Raw genomic sequence first — 25,937 nt, forward strand, 5'->3', positions numbered from 1 at the left:
TGACATGTTTCCACAAATTGGAGGACTTTAAACATGCATTAAGTTCATCAGCTGGCGATGACCGTTGGCAATGTTTGACGATAATCTACTGCTAATAAAATCATTGCACCACCAAATGGGTGGTGTAAGTGGGAAAATATTTGTATGGGAAAAAGATTTATGAAAAAATTTTATTTTTATTTATTTATTTATTTATAAAAGATTTTATTTATTTATGGAAGAAAGATCATTGCAGATCTATTTCTAAGTAACAACTGTATTAATGTTGTCTGGGAAATGTGAATGTTTTACCCATATACAGAGTGTAAAAATAAAGTTATTTTTTCGTCTCATTTTGCAACCCTCTGTGTGATTTATTAAAAGGAAAACACCTACATTGTTTAGACAACAGTGAGTGCTTGTAATTTAATATAAATTTTATTAAATAGCAATAAAGTTCAAATTGACTCTACATTTAGTTAGAAAATATTTGCATGGGAAAAAAAAAGAGCTGTTTTAGGGTTTTCCCGGAAATTATTCGAATTTTTGCTGTAAAAACCATCCTTAGACTTCAAGGAACATTTTAAAAAAAGAAATGTTAAGATTGGTCTATGCGTTGTTGAATTATGCGCTTACCAACACATTTTGCGATTCATTTTTATATTATAGATTTATGTCAGCTATTTTATTTTTTAATTTCCATTGAATAAATATTTTGTAGTTTTTGTCGTACAATGACCTGGATTGAAGCGGCAATAGATTTTCTGTATCTTTTCTTAAATATTTTGTGGTAAATCCATAACTGAATATATAAATCCAACTGATAACTGTCGTAGACTACTAAACATATACATTTGTTTTTTGCAGGTGCAGTAAAATAAAAAGTAAAAATGTCTCAATTTTAGTTTTTATATTATGTGAAGTGAAAAATAAAATTTTGTATGTACCACTGGTGTTACTGAATAAATAGGTCCATCGAGCAGAATCTATCCCTCACGCCAGAGGCCCTCTGGCTAGATTATGTTGCCCTCTGGGAGTAATCATCTTAAAATAACATCCGTAATGCATAAATAACTATTACATGGGTTTCTTCGATTATGAAATTGCTTTTGTTAGGGCTAGTGTAAAGCGTGGAACGCTTTTAAACATATTAAGAACCAATGGCATTGGAGGTAAAGATCTTCGTGTTATATTAGAAGCAGTCGTATATGGGAGGATAACCAATGAATGCTATATTCTGTCCCCGCTGTATTTATTATCTACTGGGATATAAATCTAGAAAGAAATGGGTCTAATAATGAATGTTTCTAAGAAAAAAATTAATGATTTCAGTTTCCAACCTCACGATGATGCTCCCCTACACAGATAGACAGAAAACACTGAGAGATTTACTCACTTTAACTATTTACGGACCAACTAGAGCCAAGTAAAGAGACCCAGTGCAGAAATAAAGCAACTCGCATAAGGTTTCTAAAAATGAAAAAATTCTTTTGTGACCACATTTTAACCCTAAAATTGCGTCAAGAAATAACCAAATGCTATATTTGGACATTGTTGGTTCATAGCATAAGACCTGAACTCTGAAGGCTGATGAATCAATCTCCTAGACACTTGAGATGTGATTAAAATAAAATAGAGCATAATTATGCCGTTCATGGCATTTTAAAAACTAATATAATAAGAAAGATTTCATATCTTCTTCGAGGGCATATTCTTCGAAAAGACCGGTACAGAATCCTTCAGCTCGTCATAAGAGCTAAAATGGCAGAGAAATTGGAAGGAAGAAGACATGGCTCAAGAATACTTGAACAATTGAATAGGAATACGTGGTGCTAAATAACTATATTGATTAGCTGAAGAGAGTTAAAAATTTGCCAATGTAATTATTGTCAACGTTAGGGGGACCTGATATCTCACCGAAAGAAGAAGATACCTACCTCCTGATTTTATTTTAAATTTTTGTTAAGAATACGATTTTTATTTTAAATAAAATGTTTTATTTCAGTTGGGGTTCCGTTTTTAATTGTATTGCCAAATGTAAAAATAAATATAATAAAAAACTGATATTATTTTGTACACACTTATGACAAATCAAAGAATGGAAAAATGAATATTTTTAAAGTTTGTAAAATTTATTTCCTAGCTGAGATCTTTTGGCTTACAAAGCCATCCTCAGAGATATGGTCAAGTTTTTAAAAAATCATTACTTAAGAGAGATCCAATTTTGGTAGAAAAATCTACAATTTTCCTTTATACAGGTTAGTTAAACCAAGACGTTTGTATACTTGAGTCTCTCCGTAAGATCAACCAGAAAACATAATAAGAAATCAAATTTATTACATAATAGTGAACAAGAGATTCCGTAATGAATGCCTATCAGTTATCCCGGTGTTGACGTATCGTCAGGTCATATATTCCTGTTATTGGTAAATTTAAGTTTAGATTTAAAAAGGTTACAAAAAAGAATAGTAACAAAACAGGTGATATGATAAGGCTAAAAGACAAGGAAACAAAAGAGACGGTCGCACGGATTCTTTCAGAAAAGCTAAGTAACATGGAACAAACATATGATCCAGAATCACTCCAGAATATATGTGAAGAAAGAAGAAAATTATTGAAGAAATAAGAAAACCAAAGAATAACAAAAGAATATACAAAAATATTCAGAGACAAATAAGAACCGAAATACGAAATGCCAAAGAAAATTGGTTAAAAATACAATGTAAAGAGATGGTGTTGTTGGAACAAAAACACGATACATTTAACATGCATAAAAAGGTAAAAGAACCAGCTGGTCTTCAAAAATACAACACAGCTATCAAATTGCAAGATCAACAAGCAAACACCATCACAGATAAAAATCAAGAAATATGCATATGGACCAAATACATACAAGAACTCTTTAACGATGATAGGTCCAAACAACCTCCGTCCTACATATGTAATGACAACTTACCAATCACATCAGATGATGTGGAAAAAAAGCAATATCACAACTAAAAGATGGCAAAGCTCCTGGACCTGACATATGCTAAACTCATAAAGCGATTTAACACCGATGGTACTCAACGACTAACAAAAATATTCAATGACATACATTTAAACGAAGTAATACCAAGATCATGGCTGAAGTCAACGTTTATTGCTCTACCAAAAAAAAAACAAAATCCGTATCCTGCAATGATTTCCTGACCATCAGTTTAATGAGCCACATTTTAAAGTTATTTTTAAAAATCATACATCAAAAGATACTATGCGAAGAAAAAATCAAGTGTACACAGTTTGGTTTTCGGTGGGTACGAGAGAGGCTCTCTTTAGCATACAAGTGCTATTTCAACGATGTAGAGATGTGAATTGCGATATTTATGTATGCTTCATTGATTACCATGAAGCGTTCGCTACAGTAAAACACGACAAGCTGATGATGATGATGACAAACATCGTCTATTCGTACAGAGGCCGGAGAATCCGATGATATCAAAATCAAACGTGGGACCCGACAGAGATGTGTACTATCACCCTTGATGTTCAACATATACTGTGAGGAAATCTTTCAAGAACCAGTAAAGGATGTTGAAGCCGGAATTGGAATTAACGGAGAATGTATCAATAACATCAGATACGCGGAGGACACGGTGGTATTCGCTGACAGTTATAAAGCCCTCCAGGAGTTAATTAATAGAATCACAGAAGTGAGTCAGATATATGGACTTTCACTGTACCGGGTGGTCCAATAAGCCGATTTTTCGGCTATTTATCGGAAACTATTCATGTTATAACTTTAGGAGAAAAAATTCCTTAGTAAAAGTGGCCAAGAGAAATCGCTGGAAATAACTTTCAAGTTTCTGGGTTAAACGCCAGGGGGCGTAACCTGTGAAGAAAACTTTGAAAACCAGTTTTTTGGGATGCTTAATTATACCAAGTGTTAAATAAGTAAACTAGAAAGAAGCCTAAATTCTGCACAAAGTTGTTCAAGTATTTTTTTTTTTTTTTTTAAATAAAGGGTGGGGGAGAGTGTTAAAATATTTGTGGATAAATACCTATAACTTTGGTTTGGGTAAACCGATTTTAACGAAATTAGTGTCATTAGAAAGAATGTGGATGAATTAATTTACATCTACTATAAAATAATTGCATTTAGTTTTAATTGTCATAGGTAGACGGTACTTTCGAATAGAAAAAATTAAAATTTGTTTTTCTGCATAATGTTTAATAGAAACACCTATTTATTGTAAATTATAATGGAATTGGATTAAATTCGTAACAAAATGGCGTAAACCGCATGTAAATAGCTTTTGTCGAACTCGAGATATGAATAAAAACGGATAAACATAAGTAAGTATAGTATTGACTCACCCTGTATTATAAATTAAATTAAAAAATAAGTCAGTAGATACTTTCAAATTTTTTTATAGCAGAACAATCTTAATGTTGATACCACTTTTGACCATTGGTGTTTCATGTGATTAAAAATAATTATTCGAAACTAAGTAGGCTACGATAATGAATTTGACGGGGAGTTCATATTGTTTATTTATTGACAGCAGTCAAAACATTTTTAAGAGGTGTTATATTATAATTCAAATTGAAGATTGCACTTTTGTTTAATATATATTAATATTGGTAGTATTAGTAATTAATTATTAGTACTAATAATTCGTGATGAGTATATCAAATAATGCAGAATTGTATGATATGATTGGAGTTTATTTCGAATGTCACCAAAATGCCGCTATTGCCTCACGTATATATTCTGTAAGATATCCTGACAGGAGAGATTATGGCAAAGAAGTATTTGAAAGAAAGGCAAAAAGATTCAGAGAAACTGGTAGTTTTCATCGTCCTTGTTTTAAACGACGTAGTAGAGGTATGACCGAAAATAATTCAATCAATGTTCTTGCTTTAATTCAACAGAATCTACATATAAGTAGTCGGCAAATCTCTATAGAATTAAACATACCCAAAACTACTGTTCTACGGATTTTAAAGGTAAACGTTTAGTTCAGAAACTTGGAATTACCTTTAAACTTTAGATTCAACTGTTATTTTAATATTCCTATAAAAACGGCACACAGCGCTATTATCCTTTTATCCTTTTCTTAAAAATACTTTTTTTTAATTTCAATAGGTTTTCTGAGTTTTAATAAATATAGTGGTTTCTTTTTCACCAATATTTGTTGTTCTGTTTTTTAGACTGCGTCCTTATCATGTAGTTCTCCACCAAGCTTTACATGGGAGAGATTTTGATGCAAGGCTGGATCCGCATATCATGTCAAAGATTGTGTGGACAGACGAGGCTACGTTTAATAGTGCGGGTGGTGTTAATCTGCATAATATGCATTATTGGGCTGAAAAAAATCCGCACTGGATACATGAGGTACAGGTTCAAGGTAGATGGAGTCTTAATGTTTGGTGTGGTATAGTTGATGGAAAGATCGTAGGTCCATATTTCTTTGATAGAACTTTAAATGGCGAAATATATTTGAATTTTCTGGAAAATCAGTTGCCTGTTTTATTGGAAGATATTTCCTTACAAACAAGAAGAGATCTGATATAACAATATGACGGGTGTCCTGCGCACTTTTCCAGACGAGTTCAAGATTAATTGTATGCAAGTTATCCAAATAAATGGATTGGAAGGGGAAGTATATTTTCATGGCCAGCTAGATCTCCAGACTTAACATGTCTGGACGTAGCTGTGGGGAAGATTGAAGGACTTAGTGTACCAAACTCGACCAACCACGTGAGACGACATGAAACAGCACATTATAAACGCAATAAATAGTATATCAACAGCTGAGATTGACGCAGCTGTTATGTCTACGCGCGAAAGATTACATCTTTGTGTGGAATTTTTTCTCCTAAAGTTATAACATGAATAGTTTCTGATATATAGCAGAGAGATCGGCATATTGGACCACCCGGTTCATTAGGAAAACAAAATGTATGATGATCTCTAAGAAGGAACAGCAAATTGAAAGAATCAGTGGGAATGGTCAACCAAGACTAAAAAAAATACACCTACCGTGGTACGAACGTCAATTAAAATTGGGACCATTCCCTAGAAATCAAATGTAGGATAGAGAATAAGATCTATTTTTCAATAAATTGCTAAGCTATTGAAATGCCATGATTTATCAGTGCCCATAAAAATCAGGTTACTACGATGTTATATCTTTCCTATACTGTTGTACGGAGTTGAGTGGTGGACTCTCACAGACGCTACCTGCAAGAAAATTAAGGCTCTAGAAATGTGGCTTTATCGTCGAATCTTGAAGATATCCTATACCGACCACGTTGCTAATCAGGACGTTTTATTAAGAATACAAAAAGGAAAAGAGTTTTTAATCACTATAAAAACAGACAAAATCGAATACCCATAATGAGTAAAGATATGGTTTTCTGCAATTAATTCCACAAGGAAAGGTAGAAAGAAAACGAGGACCAGGAAAGCAAAGGATTTCCTGGCTGAAAAATCTAAATACGTGGTTCAACACAACAACCACAAATATTTTCATAGTAGCCGTTTGCAAAATACTGATTGCCATGATGTTTGCCAACATCCAAAATGAATAAGCACTACAAAAAGAAGAAAAAGAAGGGTTATTTATTTCTTTGAAAAACCACGTAAAAGACAGAGCATTGGACTTCGCAAAAAACACATTGAAATATTTTGTTAATGGTACGGGTGTAAGAACAATTTAGTTGGATTTGAGGCGGCAAATAAAAATGTTTGGGCCAAAAATCTTCAAAAATTTCGTTAAGTAATACTTGAACGACCCCTAGTCGAATACACGGTCTTCTAATAAAGTCGTCCCAGGAACGCAACTCAAAAATATTGACAATATAATTTTAAAGTCGTCTACTTTACTATATCTACAATATCTCTGAATTCTCAATATGAATGAATCGGATAAAATTAAATTATTACAAGAATTTTTGTATTACCAAGTAACAAAAACAAAAATTTGGTCAATTTGTATTTTGAGAACTATTTTTTCAGTGGAAATCGAAATGTCAAACATAAACATATTTTAAATTTAAAATAATGATCATTCACAATAAAAATGATAAACTAATTAAAATATCAGAAGAAAATAACTTTAGAACAATATTAATTTATTTATATTTAAATATTTACTCTGTATCTTAGTTCTTATTAACATATAGTTGTGTTGATGATTGTTAAACATGTGTAACTAAAAACAGTTCCTCAACAAGCATAAGTGCAGTCGGTGAGAGATTCAAGGTAAAATATTTACCATAGTAATAATAGTTTTAGATTATTATGTAAAAAAGGTAAGTCAATTACTTATTATATTCTAAAAATTGATAGCTTATTTTTGTTTTCGGATTATATAATATTTTACAAGTGGCTTTTTCTTTACCTTTATTTGTTTTTGGTTGCAAACGACTTCATCTTGCACCACATTTGGTTAATTATTGTAGTTCGCCTTGCTCTCAACAATACTGCGACACAGTGATCTAATATGATTCTAAAACTATTTTCTTGTTACAATTCTATATTATACGAATCAAATATTTATATATAAAGTGTGTCCGTAAAGTATGGAATAAATTCGATATTTCCTAAATGAAAAGACTTTTTAAAAATATCTAAAATACGTCGATTTTTAAATTTAATGTTCTACATATTACAATAAAATTTCATTATACAAGGTGATACACAATACAGTGATGATGTCATCGGCTCTTTTTTTAAATGTAACACCAAGTATTTTAGGACATTTTTAGAACAATAAAAATGAGCTGATTTCAAAAAAGTATAATACTCGGGTCTAATGGATATAATTTGAAAGATATGCGCTTAGAAAATATAGTATATTATTTTATGAGGCGGAGAAGCTTGATAGAGGGCAAGTCAAGAAAAGTCGCTTCTTTGCCGAATAAAGTATACTATTTTTTCTTCAAACGTAGCAATTTTCAACCATAAATAGTACAATTCATACGCTATTTTTACTCGAAATTAACTGTGACAACTATCAAAGTCGTCTAGATGTTAGAAATTAAAATAATTAAGTCGTCGGTGGGATTTGCGTCTCCCTGGTTACAGTTGTTTGACAGTTATTTGCAATTATTAAAGACAGCTTATTGTTGTTGCAACCGCAAGCGCAAATTTAGTGCGAAAATGGAAAACCTAAACGAAATTGAGTCCGCGGCTAATGATGCAGTAGCACGTTTGGGGCCCTCCAAGTCCGGAATAAAGTATCGGTTAGCGTACAAGCACTTCCAAGAGTGGTGCGATACAAGAGGGGTACGGCAAGTTACCGAAGACGTTTTACTGGCATATTTTAATATTATGGAAAATGAAAATCGTCTACAATGTGGTCACGATACTCTATGATAAAATCCGAGTTAGTTATTAGAAAAAATGTGGATATAAGCAAATCTTTAAAGTTACGTGCCTTTCTGAAAAAAAAACAAGCGAGGGATATACTGCAAAGAAGTCTAAAGTTTTCAGTAAAGACGAGTTTGATAAATTTTTGTTTGAAGCGCCAGATAAGTTGTATTTAGGATTAAAGGTAAAAAAAATTATATTGCAAAGCATGTAGTATACTCTACTAAATTATAAAAATATTTCAGATTGTTTTGTTAATTGGGGTTACCGGCGTCTGTCGATGCGACGAAATGGTAAAAATGAAGACTGTGGACATTGAGGATAAAGAAAATGTAATAATTATCAAAATCCCAGACAGTAAAACACGACAAATTAGATCTTTTACGATAATTGGTCAAAACTACATTAAACTGTATAAAAAGTATGCATCACTGCGGCCTGAAAATTTCACAGAAAACCGATTTTTTATCAAGTACCAAAATGGAAAGTGTTCCGCGATCAGCGCAGTAGCCCAAAAAGTAGCTAGTTATTTAAATTTAAACGATGCAAGCGCATACACGGGTCACTCTTTACGACGAACTTCAGCAACACTTTTAATTGATGGAGGCGGAAATCTAGAATGCCTCAAACAAACGGGGGCTGGAAATCAAGCACGGTTGCCGAAGGATATATAGAGGATTCAATAAGAAATAAGAACGATAATGCTCAAAAAATTTTTAACCCTCATGATTCGCCAACATCGGGAATGATTGCTGAAAGTTGTTCTCGACCATCAGTATCATCAACAATTACCAATGCGTATCAAGAGTCGGGAACATTTTTGCACGGTTTCAATTTTGAAAATGCCTCATTAACTAATTGTACTTTTAATATTACTATAAATAAAAATGATGTTTAATTGCTGTTAATGACATTTGTATTGTTGCTTTGTGACATGTTTCATATTGTTGCCATGACAACATTTTTCCCTCCGCCGTAAAGAAATGGAAAAAAAAACTGCTGCCGGCGGAGACATCAAACTTTGACAGGATCAAGTTAGATAAGTAATGTCATCATTATTTGACGTTTGAAGAAAAAATTATTTATTATCAATTGCAAAAAAGTAGCCTACTTCTAGTTTTTGGTAAACTGTAATTATTTTTAGTAACGTTCAATAACAATTAAGTATTACAATAAATGTATTTATTCGTGAATGTTCTGTATTATTGCTTAGAATTAATTTTAAGTAAAAATGAATTTGAGTGTAAAGCAAAGAATTGAAATACTCATGATGATTGGGCATGGAGACAAATCGCGAACTCAGATGGAAGTGTGTAATTTATTTAATGATAAATATCCAGAAATACCCATCACGCAGTCAACAGTAAGTAAGATTGAAAAGAAATTTCGAGAAACTGGTACGGTTGAAAATGCACGCTAATCAGGCCGTCCCTCTGTAAATTATGTTACCACATTAGATGTTCTACTTGATTTTGAAAAAGATGCGCACACTTCTGTTCGTAAGGTTAGTAGTGATCTCGATGTTTGCAAAACAACGATACACAAAGTACGTAAAAGTAAGTAAACTAAGTTAAATGCACAGTTGTACAGGAATTCAACGAGGATGATCCAGATAAAAGAATACAATTTTGCGAAATAATGATGGATAACAGCCACCGAAACCCTCTTCTGGTTCAAAATATTATTTTTTCTGATGAGGCTACATTCAAATTAAATGGCGAGGTCAACCGTCAGAATTGTAGATACTGGGCAAAAGAAAACTCCAACTGGATGCGGGAACATCATACACAATACCCGCAAAAGGTAAACGTATGGGCTGGCATTGTAAGAAATAAAATCATTGGAGCCTACTATTTCGAAGGTAATTTAAACGGGCCAGCATACCTTCAGTTTTTAAGTGGATAGCTCGTACCTACTTCAGTTAATTTATTCCCCAGTACAATTAATCTTGGAGGTTTTGATAAAAGTTTATGGTTTCAACAGGATAGTGCGCCTCCGCATTATGCTTTAGATTTTCGAAGGTACCTAAACGAAATTTTTCCGAACACGTGGATTGGAATACGTGGACATATTGAATGGCCAGCGAGGTCGCCAGACCTCAATCCTTTGGATTATCTTATGTGGGGTCATTTAAAGAATGTTGTTTATAAAACGAAACCTGCAAATATTGGAGACTTAAAAACAAGAATTCGTAAAGAAATAAACAATATTTCTCAAGAAAGCGCAAACAAGGTTCTACAAGAATTTGTACAACGTTTGGGTAACTGTCAAATACAAGAAGGGCTACAATTCGAACATTTCAAATTAAGTCATGTATTAATTACTGGATTACTTTTAAGTAATTCATTATTATTTATTTATAATTTATTAATATTATAATCAATAAAAATTAATTTTCTAAACGCATATCTTTCAAATTATATCCGTTATACCTCCAGTATTATACTTTTTTGGAATCAGCTTATTTTTATCGATCTAAAAATGTCCTAAAATACAGGGTGTTATATTTAAAAACAGAGCCGATGACGTCATCACTGTAATGTGTATCACCTTGTATAATGAAATTTTACTGTAAAATAAAGAACATTAAATTTAAAAATCGACGTGTTTTAGGTTTTTTTAAAAATGCTTTTCGTTTAGGGAATATCGAATTTATTCCATACTTTATGGACACACTGTATTGAAAATACGTTATATTTGATTTTTAGATATTCATCAAAGGATTTATTGCTTTTAAATATTTCACTGATTAAGTGGTTACTTTATAAGTCATCATCTTCTCTTCTTAGTTTCCAACTCATTTCTTTCCTACTGGTTCGAAAATTATCTACAATTCTTTATTAAGATCTTCCCCTATCTCGTTTCGTTATATTAATTATATCGTAATCGCATCGACCAAATGGCCATTAGCGACACATATTAATAGATTTCACAAGTTTATTAAATTTTGCTAATGCACTATGCAAGAAATTTAGAATATTGTTGACATTACAGTCTGCACCTAGAGCTTCCAGAAGTGTTGCTGGTATCTTATTACTTCGTTGACTATTATAAAGGGGACATTATTATTATTTCTTGGCTCCTCGATCCTCGGTAACATATTTCTTGTCACAATGCGGGGTTTGATTTGTTTTAACTTTGAATTTGACAAATATATTTATTTTTCCACACTCCTAATGGTATTTTTTATACAAGATTTTTTGTCCGTTGATACCAATGTGTTTACAATTTCTGAAACATCACCCACAATCGCGTCATTAACACTATAGTCAGCAATTTTCTTGCCTTTTATTCCTATATGAGATGGAATCCAAATAAAATTTATCTCATTATGATTGATATGAGCCTGATAAAGGACTAGCATTAAGTGAGTCGGTTAAGATAATATATTTGCAGTTTATTGTCAGATTGATTATTTCTTTGAGAGCCTACAGTATACTCCCTCTATAACGAACACGGTTATTACGAGGTTTCGCTTATAACGACGTACATTAGATGTCCCGTAAAATTTCTATTGAACTATAACCCTCTAGAGCGAGGCAAATTTGGTTATAACACAAAGGGCACAGCACAAACAAAAACAGAGAAAATAAAATTGAAAAACGGGTTTTTTACGTTTTTGGCCCGGACGGGGCTATAAATAAATACCTTTTTAAACGGCCCCGCAATAAATATAACTGCCGCCCGCAATAAACTTCTTTACAGTAAATACAACTGTTTCACATATTTAGAAAATATGATAGATAGAATAATACTGAACAATTTAAAGCAGTCAAAAATTAGAGAATTCTTCCAATTGCAGAAGCAATAGTTTATGTTATCCTTGAAAATGGGCTTTATACATTATGCAGTTGGGAAAAATGCAAGTACAGATTTTTTGTTTTAACCTATATCATTGACAATAAAAAAAACTCTTTTGTTTTAATATATTTCATTGACAATAAAAATAAACAACTTTTTTTCAAAAACGCATTTCAAACAATATTTATTAGCATCTTATATTGCTCCGAATGGTTTCACTATAGGAAGTTAATGTTTTATAAAACTACATATTCATATGTATGCACAGTATTATTGTTGTCTGATATAACGAGATCGGCTTATAACGAGGTAATTAGTCTGCCATTTCAGTTCTCGTTATAGAGGGAGTCTACTTTAGTAACATTAGGTAGTTTGAATTTAAAGACCTTCTCTGGAGTTACTTCAGACCGTCCCACATCTTCAGTTGTTTTTGAACCATCCGTGTATATCTGGGTACGATTTTTATAGCAACTAAGGATTTTTCTAAAATAGGAAATAATTAAAGTAGTTATGGAAATTCCATAACGACCGGTTAATATTGATATCATGAGCATCGCAAAAAATGACAAAAATTGCGCAACATTTATTTATTTAACAGCTTTATAGGAACTGATTTCATTTTCGGCAAAATGAAAAAATTACGTACAAAAGCGACACTCTTAACCTTTAAAATGCATCTTGATTTTTGTCGATAGGACAGTCTGATCATAAGATATCGAATTTTTAGCGTCAAGTTGATACAAATTTTATTTAAAAAAGCACGCGTTGCTGAACTTTCAAAGCGATCGCTTAGCGTTGTTTCTGAAAAATCGGTTCATTCTACACATAACAAACATTTTTATTCAAAATTATCTCAAATCAATGTCTTTTTTGTATGTTTTTCGAGATCCAAGACTTGACATTCTCAGCAAAATTCAGCTTGTGCGTATGATTTTTAGAAAATACGTATTTTTGATTTTCTGGAAGAAATTTAGCTTAAGCAAAGGTTGAAAATCCCGAAAAGATATGATTATTCTTTTTGAGACATATGGAGTTATAGAATACACTTGGCATTATATTTTATTTCTTTTAGATGTCGTATTTTGTTTATGTAATATTGAAATAATTATATATAAACACAACGGCTTGACAAATATTTGACCGATATTGTATTGCTGTTAATGTTATTGTATAAAGCACGTATAAGTATTATATAGTCGATGGTAATTTGATCATTGGTATAAGAATATCCAACGGTTATTATTATTTTTTTATATTCGTATATTGTTTCAGTTTGGTCATACAGACAGTCAGTGTTTGATTTGTTTAGATAACTTTCGTCAAAGATAATGCCAAATGCTATTTCCTGTAAACACACTTACATATAATACGATATACCTTATTTACCATAGGTGTTCCCTAGTATAATTTATAAGTACCATAATTATTCCAATCAAATATGATTGTTACAACAAATTATACTGTCAAAAGCTATAACGAAACAGAAGATTGCAGTTATGTAAAACTAATATCTTGAACAAATTGCAACAAATCACTATAGTTTTCCCCTAATATTGTTAATTTTATTCTTTGTGCTCAATTCACTCCTCCATCTAAGCATTCTCATTTCCGCCATGTGTATACAATGTCTTATAGCAATGACAATTTTATAGAATTTAAATTTCAGTTTCAGACATAGTACTAATAGCAGATTCCGAGAATAAAATGCAAAAACTAATGGATATATCTTTTTCTTCTTCATGTGCCGAGCTCGATTATCGAGCGTTGGCTATCAAATTGTCTATAGTAATTTTGTTGACGGCAGCTCAGAAAAGAGATGCAGAGGATCTGTTAAACCAATTTTCTCAATTTTCTAAGCCATGACGTTCTTCTTCGACCTGGCCCCCTTCTTCCGTCTACCTTGCCTTGTATTATTAAATGGAGTATATTATATCTCTCTGGGTGGCGCATAACATGACCAAAATATTCAAGTTTGCGATTTTTAACTGTTTTGACGACTTCCGTAACTTTTCCCATCCGATGCACAACAACTTCGTTACACACTCTATCCACCCAACTTATTCGTAGGATTCTCCGATACACCCAGCTTTCAAAGGATTCCAGTTTCTTGAGAAGTCTAGAAACTAACGAGAAAAAAAGTAATATAATGATAATCAGCGGCAAAAAAGATAAAGAAGATAATGAAATAAAGATACAATGTAAAGACTCAGAATTGAAAATAGTCCAACTTACGAATACCAGCGAGGTATAATAACGACAGAAAAATAGACTGTGAAATAACAAATAGAGCAAAGAAATTAAACAAGTTATACTATGCATTAGCCCCACAACTGGGAAAAAGAAAACTTACACGAGAGATAAGAATAAAAACATATAACACAATAGTGATCCAGACTGTGCTCTATGCAAGTAAAAACTGGACAACTCTGGAAAAACATAAGAGCAGAAAATGGGATAGATTATGGGATAGCATAGTTAGAAAGACGAAATGGGATAGATTAAGCAATGAGACTTTTAGAAGAATGGCAGCCAAAAACCAGTCGAATAAAATAGTAAAGGGACAAATGAAATGTCCATGAAGCAAAGAATATCGTAAAAAGAAGGAGGCAAACCAAGTAAAAAATGGATACAGCAAGTAGAAGACTCGGAAAAAGTTAAACAAAAATTACTCGAGGAATTGAAAATAATGGTAGGAAATAGAAATGAATGGAAGAGATGGGTGAATGAAAATACCGGCGAAACATCGTAGTTGCCAATTTTCGCTTGTTTTTTCAACTATTGGTGATATGAAGTCAATGTAACAACACTAACTACAGCAACGAGTTTATGTATATTACTGACAATGAAAACAAAATAAATAGTACGTACAATGCAGTCGAAGAATTTCCCGTAAAATGTAAATAAAAGAAGCAAAATAATAATATTGTAAAATACAATCGGGGGATTCCCATTCCCCGTAAAACATAAGCGGAAAGAATTGCTAACTTGGGAGACTTTAAGATCACAGTTTTTTTATTTAAGTAAAAAAACACTGTTACTTAACACCTTGTTCTAAACCCCCATTCCCCACCACTTCAACGCACCCTTAACGGTTTACAAGGCCCCCTCCCAAATAACGGTACGTTATCCTTAAACGACCTCATATCTCCACCAGAACTGTACCCGGCCCTTCCATCTTCTTCTTATTGTGCCGTCTTCTAACGAAGGTTGGCGATGACTTCTTTAAACGCTTCTTTAAACATCTTTTGCAACGTAAAATATCTGTTCAACACTGAGGTTAGTCCAAGTTCTGATATACCTTAGTTAAGATTTCTTCTTTCTTCCCAAGCCTTTGCTTTCCTCTACTCCACCTTGCATGATGACATGCAGAAGAGAGTATTTATCTCTTCGAAGTATCTGGCCCAGTTATCCAGAAAGCTCAGAAAACGAATATTAACAAAAACAAACACAAATAAAATAAAATATTTTCAGCGAACTATAAAATTTTCTTCTTCTTTTTTCTTAAGTGTTCTGGAGAATCAGTTTTTTTTTCAATTTCTACATCACAAGTAGTAGTTTAAACGTTGCCGTATTTAATTAAAAGTCTTTTAGTGGATCTTTAAAAAAATTCTTTTAGCGATGCTCTATAATAATTATGTCTTATTAGAGTGTCAATGGTACCAAAAACTTTAAGAGGGCCGTTAAAAGTTAAATTTTAAAGGCCTCTTAAATTTAACGGAAATATTACAGAATACACTCCATTATTATAGTGCAATAAATAGGTACAGCACTCTTTTCTACAAATAGCACTAATGCTTAGCGTAAGCTGACGATGTGGTTCGCATTGCAAGAAATGGAAAAGAACTGGCATGTATAGCAAAAAGACTGATTCGAAAAAGCTCTAAAATGGGACTGAAAGTTAATATTAATAAATCTAAGTACACAAATCTCGAGCAAAAAACGAATTAAGACCAGGAACTCCTTTAAATTAGACGCGGAGTCTGCAAATAGTCTGAGGTGACCATGGAACATAAAAATGGACAAATATTGGGAAGTTGGACACTGATTCGGGCTTCGGATTAACCTGGATAACAACAAATTGAAATCTTCAACTCGGCCACTTAATTCCTTCTTAAAACCATGTGGACCTCTCAAATGGCTGGAAACGCCGTCTTACAAATCCCTCACAAAGGGCACAGCACAAACAATCGGTGATTAACTCAACAAGAATTGCCAAATAACATTTTGAGCACAAATTCACCTCTCAACTTACAAAAAATTGCCGACTTTGAAGACTACACGCCGAAAGCTATCTCTTCCAACTCCAAATATCCACTCTAACTGCACTTCACTATTTTTCGATGACAACAAAAAAAACGAATAACCAAAAAAAATAATGAATTTGAAGAAAATCCGGACTAAAACGTAAAACCAAACGCTTTGGCGTTTCATCGTACCATCGGGGAAATCGAAATGCTACAATATCTGCACTTAGATATTGATATTGGTCACACATGTAACAAAGAAATTGAAATCAACGTGAGACTGACCAAAAGCAACAAATATGCTGCGGCCATGAATAAAATAATTAAGGCCAAAGATACATCTCGTAATAAAAAAAAGATTATACAAAATAATAATTAGACTTAGTATGCTATGCTGTCGAGATATAGACTATGAACAAAACCATACAGAACAGATTGAAAGCATGGGAAAAAAGATACTTTGCAAAATGTTTGGTGGAGAAGTAGAAGAGGGAGAATGGAGAAGACGAATTAATGTAGAAGTGTACCAATTGTATGCTAACCCTACAATAACAGAAGTAGTGATAAAACGTAGACTAGAATAGCTCGGACATCTAGAAAGAATGGAAAGTCTAGACAAGTCAAGCATATTAACTAGAGTGTACCTGAGGGCAAAAAAGAGAGGAAGACCAATAAAGAAACGAAGAAATGTAGTGATGGAAGATGTCAGAGAGATGGGAATCAGAAATTGGAAGCTGGCAGCTAAGAAAAGAAAACAATGGAAATTATCAATTCAGAAATGGGCCTTAAATGCTTGTTAACGCTGTAATTAAAAAGTAAGTAATTAAAAAAAATTTAACGAATACTCTAGTTATACACGAGCGATACGTCTATTTAAAGACCTAACGTAAACATATCAACAAAATAGAAAAAAAGTAATTATGTTCAAACGATAACATTTTTGGTTATTAAACGACAATGTATTTTAATTTTAAACGGTAATTGTTAGTAAACATGTTTGGTAGTAAGGCTTTTGGTTAGAATAAATAGGTTACAATTCGCAATGAAATAAAAAAGCACCTGATGCGTTGATGAAATATTGTGATATCAGTTAATATTAGTGACTTAATTTGATTTTAGAAGTTGATTAAAAGCTGAATCTTTCAGTAACATTGATTCTTCAATTTACAGCAGGTAACAATAATGTATTATAAAATATTCTTTGTGAAGCATATTGCATTAATAATTTTATTTTTTTATAATTGCTGTTAATTATCAGTTGGGCTTTTGACACTAAAATTGTCACTATTGTTGTATTGTCAACAATGGTGGAAATCTGGACATCATTCACAGATATTCTGTTTACTTAGTCGCTTCGTTTATTGTCTGATGGTGTTATTCGGCTTTCCGTCTCTTTTAGTGATTCCAAACATGACTCTTTTCTCTGCACTATCCTTACATTTTCCACTATCTTTTTCATTAATGTTAATTTCTCCGCTCTTATATGACTCGATATCTTCTTTTTCTGGTTTTGTTTTGTAGAATCTCTGACGACGAGGCAGAAGTTACGGATGAAACTGCTACGTCCGGGATAACTGTAAAAACTTATGCATTTCTTACTTTCTTTAAAACAATTTCTAGTGTAGATGAGCTCTAAACCCATGTTTCTTTCAATAGTTTCTCGATTCTTCAGAACTCCTAAAATATTCAAATATTTTGTATATATAATATGTATTTTTTTGTAATTAATTATTTTTGGAAATAGGTATAAGCTGATAAATATAATTATAAAAAAAATTTACCTAGGTCTTTTATACGTAAGTGTCTAGCCAAATTTCTGGCGGAACTCGCTGAAATACTGACTAACTCTGAGCAATAATTACTGTACTTGCTTTTATGGTCTCTATCTTCAAAGTGGTTCCAAATTTTACTACACTTTTTAGACATTTTAATATTTAAATATATTGCTGGTTCGTTTCAAATGTAAAATAAAACTTAAAACACATCACTGTTATTTCTGCAGAATATACATATATATTTTTTTTATTTAGTTTCTTGTGTCTCAACTACAACGTTATTGACACTGGGTCTATACATAGGTTTCTATACATTTTACTTTACATTAGGTATAATTTACATAATAGCCCAGTCTGGTTATGCAAAAATCATCGATTTCACGGCAAAATTTTTCGCAGATATCTAAAGCTTTTAAATCATAGGTGGGAGTTACTAGATGACGAATAGATGAAAAAATACTCGTATTTTTACCTTGCGTTTTTTCTAAACATGAATTTATGGTCACATTTGATTTGTTGTCTATAAGTAAAAAAGCAGTTTTTTTGCACTTATTTATAAATTTTAATAATTTTTTTATTAACAAAATAAAATGTTATTAATACATTTGAACATTGAGGAATTACCATCTTTTAAATTTGTGCGAAATTTCCCCCCGATCGGTCAAACAGTTTAAACGTTATTTAATTTATTTATCCCTGAGACTAAATATTTAAACTATTGAACTTGCTCTATTAATGATGCTAGACACATTTAGCAAATTTAATAGCATTCTTTAAGACTAAAACTATCTCAGAAGTTAAATGCGTATTTCCTTTTCATCGAAATTATTTACAAAATAAACGTTTAAAAAATTGGTATATTTTTTACTTATAAACAATTGTGATAACTTCTATATTTTTTAAGCTACAGACTTGTACGTGCAAACATTGGATAGCTGATAAAAAAACTCACATTTAACAAAAAAAAAACCTTCTACGACCAATAGGAACGAAGTTAGGGACTATTTTTAAAAAAATCATATCTCCATTGTTTATAAATATTAAGAAGTAAAATTTGCACAAATTTTGAACGAAAATCTAAACTTTATACTGAAACTTATAGCTATAAACCTTATCCCATTTTTCGAAACTTACAGCCCTTTGAAACGAAGGTACTTTCGAAAGATAGAGATAGGAAAGTGGATGGCTGTTTCAACTCCGTTTTTTTTTCGAGATCGGAACTTCAAATTGAAACACGTAGGAAAACTTTACTTTATCTCGGTTTCCATTGCAGCTAGAAGACTCCTCTTTTTAATCTGAGGTAGCTCGTCGAAATATAAATACCTACATAGTTTTCACTGGCCGGGAAATATGGAAACCCTCTTAAAAACTCGAGTCCATTTTAAAAATTCACCGTAAAAACTGACAAAATGATGGCATAATTTTCACCCCCACCCCCCCGGAAATCTCGGAAAATCCCGGAAAATCAACATATACTTTTTATATTTTATATCAATGATGTAATAATACTTATATATTTTATAAGTTAAATTTCAGGTAATTTTTTACACAAAATATTATTATATTCCTTACATTAATTATAATTATGTTGATTTTCCGGGATTTCCGGAGGGGTGAAAATAATGTCATCATTATTAATACTGTGACAGACTATTCCAGCCAAATTAAAAAAAAGTTTTTACAGTCAATTTCAAATGGTCTCTATTTTTCCGAGATTTCCCATATTATCCGGCCAGTGAAAACTATGTAGTTATTCATATTTCGACGAGCTACTCCAGATTAAAAAAAAGAGGCTTCTAGCTGCAATGAAAGCCGAGATAATTTAAATTTTTTCTACGTGTTTTAATTTGAAGTTCCGATCTCGAAAAAAAAAACGGAGCTGAAACAGTTATCCCTTCCACTTTCCTATCTCTATCTTTCGAAAGTACCTTCGTTTCAAAGGGCTGTAAGTTTCGGAAAATAGGATGAAGTTTATAAGCTATAAGTTGCAATATAAAGTTTAGATTTTCTTTCAAAATTTGTGCAAATTTTACTTCTTAATGTTTATAAACAATGGAGATATGATTTTTTAAAAAATAGTCCCTAACTTCGTTCCTATTGGTCTTGGAGGGTTTTTTTAAATGTAAATTTTTTTACCAGCTATCCAATGGTTGTACGTACAAGTCTGTAGCTTGAAAAATGTAGAAGTTATTACAATTGTTTATAAGTAAAAAACATACTCCTTTTTCAAACGTTTATTTTGTAAATAATTTCAGAATTCTAATTAAAGAATCCTATGAAATTTGCTAAATGTCTATCAATAATAGAGCAAGTTCAATAGTTTAAATATTTAGCCTCAGGGATAAATAAAATAAATACCTTTTAAACTATTTGACCGATCGGGGGGAAATTTCGCACAAATTTAAAAGACAATAATTCCTCGGTGTTCAAAGGTATTAATAACATTTTATTTTGTTAATAAAAAAATTAATAAAATTTATAAATTAGTGCAAAAAAACTGCTTTTTTGCAAATATCTCCGTAAATTATTTATCAATTTTAATTGGAAAAACAGGAAAATAAAGATATTCTTGATATAAAAAAGTGATATAAATATTGTTTATGTAAAATATAAGAGAAAAAACTTATAGACAAAAAATCAAATTGGGATCATAAATTATTGTTGAAAAAAAAACGCAAGGTAAAAATATGAGTACTTTTTCATCTATTCGTCATCTAGTAACCTCCACCTATGTCTTAAAAGCTTCAGATATCGGCGAAAAATTTTTCGACCTTTTTTTTAACCAGACTGGGCTATAAGAAGAATATCTAAAAGAGAATGAAAAAAAAAAAAGAAAACACAAAATTTTGTAATACAAATGTGTTTCTCGAAAGAAATCTAGTACCTTCTGAACAAGTTCTAATTGACTCAGGATCACATTTGTAAGAATATACTCTATACAAGTGTGTTGTACACACTTGTATAGAGTATTGTTTTGTTCTTGCTCGTACTTGATACTCTGTTTAAGAATAGGTTGAACTGTTAATGATTCTCTACACTTTTTACAAACAGGTGACTTCTGCGAAGCCATCAGGTGTCCATGTGTCAGCCGTGTGTGACCAATCCTTAGCCTGCGAACGATTAATTTGTCTCTTCTACTTAAGTTAGGTAGCTGCAGGTTGCGATAGTAAGCTGTATTTTCTGTAATTTCGAGGTTAAATTCTTCCATTGGTTTTGCCAAGGTTTTTTTATTTGGAACCTGAAAAGTGGTTTTGGATCTGATGCTAGTTGAACAGATTTGATGTCTGTTTTCGTTGTAATTGCTTCTTTTACATCAGTATCAGCAGTCTCATTACCTAAAATGCCAATGTTTGTAGGAATCCAGGTTAATGTTATGTTTGTTCCAGAAGTAGTGAGACAGTTTATTGCTTCATGTATGGTATGTATCAATGGATGTCCGGAATAAATTTTTTAACCGAGTCGATGGAGGACATCGAATCTGTATATATTGCAGTATTCTTAGCTTTAGTTTGGTTACATAAGAATTTTAATGTTTGTAGGATGGCGTACAGCTCTCCTGTATAGATAAAGGTGGATGGTGGAAGGCAGAACTTCTGAATGATACTATTTGCAGTTGTTACAGAATATCCGACTCCTGTCTCAGTTTTAGATGCATCTGTGTAGAGCATTTCGACATATGAGTTTGTGTTAACCAGCTCTAGGAAAGATTGCCTCAGAATTTGGCAGTTGGTTTCATTTTTGTGATAATTATTAAGCGAAAGGTTAATTTTTGGTATGTTATTAATCCAAGGAGGAGTTGATGACAGTATATGAGTATCTATTATTGAGAAATCAACAGGTCGTGAAAGGTAAATTAAAATTTAAGGTAATGTCTGGTATTCACTTTTAGGCTTACAATTATAGGGTTTGTAATTGAGCTTACATATAGGGTTGTTTTGATTCGAGGACACTCTAGCAAAGTACATCAGAAGATGTTGTTGTCTGTGAAGCGAAAGGGGAAGTTCACCTATTTCACAGCGAAGACTTTCGGCGGGACTGGATCTGAAATGTCCGAGACATATTAGTAATGCTAGATATTGTAATAGCTTTAATCTAGTTAAGCAATTAGCTTTGAAGTTTGTAATCTGTGTTTCCGTGTTAGTCGACTATAAAAAATTAAACCCAGTATCTTGTGTTTAGTAGCTACTGTGAGCGGAATTTAATGTAATTTAAGGTAATAATATGCTACGTGTTCTTCGACTGAATTTGAGTACTTTTGATTTTTCAGTAGAGAAATTAATACCAAAACTTATAGACCGAAAAGGTAGTTCATTTACTGCTTTTTGAATTAAGTTTGTAGTTGTAAACGCAGAATATATTTAATTTCATATAATTATGTCCCCTAATGACCAACTTGCTTAGAAGAAAATATTTTTAATTGGCATGACGTATCAACCACGCAGGGTAATTAGCGAATATGGATTGTGTTACAAAATTGGAATTAATATATAATTAGATAATGGGAAATAGCCCTAAATATATACAAAATATAATACTAAATTTTTAATAAGAGCTTGTAGTAGTCTTTGAGGAAGGCAAAAATATTTTTTGTATCACTATCTTTTCCAAGAGCACTATTTAATGTTCCGTTGTTTCTGGTTCTGATACTTGGGACACTGCAATAAACGATATTTTACCGTTAAGACACTTTTACATATGGCACAAACAGGTTTGTCAGCCCGTTTTAGTAGGTAATCATGTAATAACCAAGTATGACCCATCCCAAGGTAAGTAAAGGTTACATGTTCTTTGTATCAAACCATATTGTAGTAGTCTTTTCTTTAAAATATGCTCTCAGGGAGGTGTATACAGATTTCATATATTTTCTTTTAGATTTGGGTTAGAAGGTACATTCTTTTCTATTTTTTCCACAATCTTGTTACCTTCGCCTACAGTATGTGACAGTACACCAATCAATTAAACTTTAGTATTTATATTTTCTGCATTCTTCTTAACGTGCCTAAGGATATTGTGCCTAAAAGTTCTATTGACGTATTCCCACTCCATTGTCTCATATTATTTAGCCAGGACGTGCGTCTTCTCCATATTTTCTGCATATTTTAGTTTAATAGGTAGTAGTGTATGATAACAGTGGGCTTGGTTTAATGCTATTATTGAACTGAGAGAATCTGTAATAATGATATTTCTCTTTTTATTTTTATTAACTACCAGAACTAGTGCTTTTAGTAATGCAAATAGTTAAGTAGTCAACGTTGTTGTATACGAAGGTGTATATTGATGCCCCAGTTTCGTGTTAGTTCTTGGTGACATCGGTTTAAACTTTGAAGAAAGTTTACACCGATACACAAATATGGAGCTACCGTATTTGCTTAATATTTCAAGAAATTCTTGATTAATTTAACTTGATGGCGTTCCTGGTTTGTTTAGGCGCAATAAGCTGGTGTCAGTAGAGGGAAGCCGAATTGTTCAAGGAGGTTTGGATTGAGTAAATATCGTAGGTATCGTATTGTAAGAGGTAATAGAAAGGGTGATCAGTCCGATTTGAAGTTTGGAAACAACCTTTAAAGCAGTCAGCGAATACGTTGTGTAAAAGTGGCATAAGAAAGTCTTAGATATTGTAACGAAATAGCCCATCTCCGAAACGTCATAATTCTTAGAAGGACGAATCTAGAAAACGTAAGAATCGGCATATCAATAGCTCCCGTCTTTCGGACGGGTGATGTCGATCAGGCAATTAGAGGTGGGACAACGCCAGAATGTTCTCGAATAGTAACTTTAGTATATATACAAGTAACGATGATTAGGAGTTTAGTTGATAAGAGAGTACCGAACTGTAAACTTATAAATAAATATATGTATATAAATTCGAACCGCTCGTTTTATTTAATCACGCTACAGTTGGTGTCCGGTGTGAGATTTGCAAATAAATTCAGCAGTGACTTTTGAAAAAGACTTTTGAACTTTTGAAAAGTATTGTTCGTCGGGAACATCCGCGTAGTTAGTACATCCGGTAGTGTCCTTTGTACGAAAGAACATTTAAAAAGTACGTGTGTGCCTGACCAAAGATGCTGCTAGTACAACTTTCAGTAAAACAGTTGCGTGAGCAACTGGAAGAACGCGATGAAGATTGCAGCGGGTCCAAAAAGATACTTCAAGAACGACTGAAGAATGTTCTTAACAAGAATGGAGATGACCCAGAGACATTCCAGTTTCAGTCAGCGGAAGAAGCAGTTTTAATGAAGATAGAAGAAACTTCTAAAAAAATTGAAGAAACTTCTAAAAAAACTGATGATAAATTCGAGACTGTTTCCAAAAGATTCGATGAAACGTCTCAAATGATTGAAGTAACTTCGCAAAAAATTGAAGAATCCTCTCGAAAGAATGATGAAAGATTCAATGAATCGTCTCAAATGATAGAAGAATCTTTTCGAAAGAATGATGAAAGATTCAATGAAACGTCTCAAATGATTGAAGAATCTTCTCGAAAGAATGATGAAAGATTCAATGAAACGTCTCAAACTATTAAAGAAATAGCTAGACAAAACGACGAGAAATTCGAAAATATGTCTAGAAGATTCGACGAAGTATGTAATCAAAACAATGACAAATTTGAAGAAGTCACAAGAACATTCGATAAAGTAGAAGAGAAGATCAAACAGTTAGAGAGCATGATAACTAATACAAAAGTGCTACCACCAGTTAACACAATAGCCTTAGATCCGGTAGTGAAAGAAGAATCACCTAGAGACGAAACGACACATAATATGAGATTCAAATTGCCACCATTTGATGGAAAGTCTTCTTGGTCCATATACCTTAGACAATTTGAAGCTATTGCGACAGCCAATCATTGGACAGAACAAGAAAAAGCTGTTTCCTTGACTGCTGCTTTACGAGGTGATGCTGCAGATATCCTAAGATCGATTCCTAAGGGTCAAGAAAAATGTTACCAGACCTTGTTTACCCGACTAGACAAACGTTATGGAGATGCTCATCTACAGCAAGTCTACAAGGCGCAACTAAGAAGTAGAATTCAACGAGCAAGTGAAAATTTGCAAGAGTTTGAAGCAGATGTTGCTCGTATAGTGCGGTTGGCTTATCCGGAGGTACCAGACAGCATTTTAGAAGAAATTGCTGTAGATACCTTCGTCAATGGGTTAAAAGAAACTGAATTACAGAAAGCTTTACGACTAGCAAGACCGAAAGTTCTAGATGAAGCGCTCGCTATTGCCTTGGAACATGAAACAGCTAGTCAAACTTCACGGAGTCATCGAGTAAGAACCATTGAAGAAGGCGACGAACCAAACGATGAACGTCTGGAAGAAATGGTACGAAAAGTAGTTCGTAACACGATGCCGAAGAGACGCGAGCCCAGATGTTGGAATTGCGGTGACGTAGGTCATATGCGCCGTAATTGCAAGAAAATGATACAACAGTCGGAAAACTAGAACGGGTCGACAACAAGGGGCAACTGCCGACCTCGAGAAACACAGCCCCCATAGTAACTGTGAACATTACGTCCTCAGGTGGAATTCATAGCTTGTACATAGAGGGTCGTATCAATAATAAATGTAGATCGTTTTTGGTAGATACAGGTGCAACGAGAACTATTGCACGGCCAGAAGTAGTACGAGGCCATCTTAAATTATTGCCTGCAACAGTAAAGCTTAGAACAGCAACTGGTGAGATAATTAATACATATGGCGAGGCTAATATGTCAGTATCCATTGGCCAGACCACAGTGAAACATACAGTATTAATTGCAGAGATCTCCGATGA

The 25,937-nt window shown here is 32.7% G+C and overlaps 1 protein-coding gene across 2 annotated transcripts in view; it reads left to right on the forward strand.

The window, feature by feature from the left end:
- Positions 1–17,357: 17,357 nt before the first annotated feature.
- Positions 17,358–25,937, forward strand: part of LOC140445688 (equilibrative nucleoside transporter 3-like) — an 84,310-nt gene continuing 75,730 nt past the window's right edge. For both annotated transcript variants that reach the window (XM_072537943.1, XM_072537944.1), the window contains exon 1: positions 17,358–17,556. The gene's annotated coding sequence lies outside the window, so the exon portion shown is untranslated. The remainder of the gene's footprint in view (positions 17,557–25,937) is intronic.

This window comes from Diabrotica undecimpunctata, chromosome 7 (assembly GCF_040954645.1).
Source record: "Diabrotica undecimpunctata isolate CICGRU chromosome 7, icDiaUnde3, whole genome shotgun sequence".
In the NCBI taxonomy this organism is placed as follows: Eukaryota; Metazoa; Arthropoda; class Insecta; order Coleoptera; family Chrysomelidae; genus Diabrotica; species Diabrotica undecimpunctata.